Source organism: Camelina sativa, chromosome 18 (assembly GCF_000633955.1).
Source record: "Camelina sativa cultivar DH55 chromosome 18, Cs, whole genome shotgun sequence".
In the NCBI taxonomy this organism is placed as follows: Eukaryota; Viridiplantae; Streptophyta; class Magnoliopsida; order Brassicales; family Brassicaceae; genus Camelina; species Camelina sativa.
The window spans coordinates 17,742,537-17,742,856 of record NC_025702.1 but is presented as its reverse complement, the minus strand read 5'-3'; positions in this window follow the sequence as shown (position 1 = coordinate 17,742,856).

Genomic DNA, 320 nt, shown 5'->3' with positions numbered 1-320 from the left:
GTGTTCTTTCTTGCTTTCTCCATGTTTGGTTTTGTTCTCCAACTCGGTTCCCTTGTTACCGAGAAAGAGCTAAAACTTCGGCAGGCAATGACAATGATGGGTGTTTATGATTCTGCATACTGGTTGTCATGGCTCTTATGGGAAGGAATCCTTACCTTTGTCTCCTCACTTTTCTTGGTCCTCTTCGGAATGATGTTTCGTTTTGATTTTTTCTTGAACAACAGTTTTCTTGTTGTCTTCCTACTTTTTTTGCTTTTTCAGTTTAATATGGTACGTAAGAATTAACCTTCATGACATTCTAATAATTATCTTTCTAAGAT